At 49.7% G+C, this 346-nt stretch overlaps 1 protein-coding gene across 1 annotated transcript in view; it reads right to left on the minus strand.

The window, feature by feature from the left end:
* The window catches only part of LOC104699175, a 10,817-nt gene that overhangs the window by 3,777 nt on the left and 6,694 nt on the right, over positions 1–346 (minus strand). The window lies entirely within an intron of this gene.

Genomic DNA, 346 nt, shown 5'->3' on the forward strand with positions numbered 1-346 from the left:
TGGGTCTCGGACCCACTTGTTATTCCAGGGCCTTGATGAAGATGCCTTGGGATCTTGATTACTAACTGCAAACGTTTGGACTTTCTTTCCTTTGTCCAACTTGTCGGCGTATTCTTTGTCGAAGTGTTGTCGAGGCTCGTGATGCTCGTCTTGTGCCTTCTCTTTTCCTTTGGACGATTTAGGGGCCGGGGGTTCTGGACGGTTTGTAGTCGATGCCTTCTCTTCGTCTAACTCTATGTATCTATTAGCGCGGTGTAGTGCGTCATCCAGGGTCAGGGGCTCGTGTATTATGATGTCTTCCCTAAATCGGGAGCCGTGAGCGAGAGCATTTCGGAGAGCCGATATT

Source organism: Camelina sativa, chromosome 6 (assembly GCF_000633955.1).
Source record: "Camelina sativa cultivar DH55 chromosome 6, Cs, whole genome shotgun sequence".
Classification (NCBI taxonomy): Eukaryota; Viridiplantae; Streptophyta; class Magnoliopsida; order Brassicales; family Brassicaceae; genus Camelina; species Camelina sativa.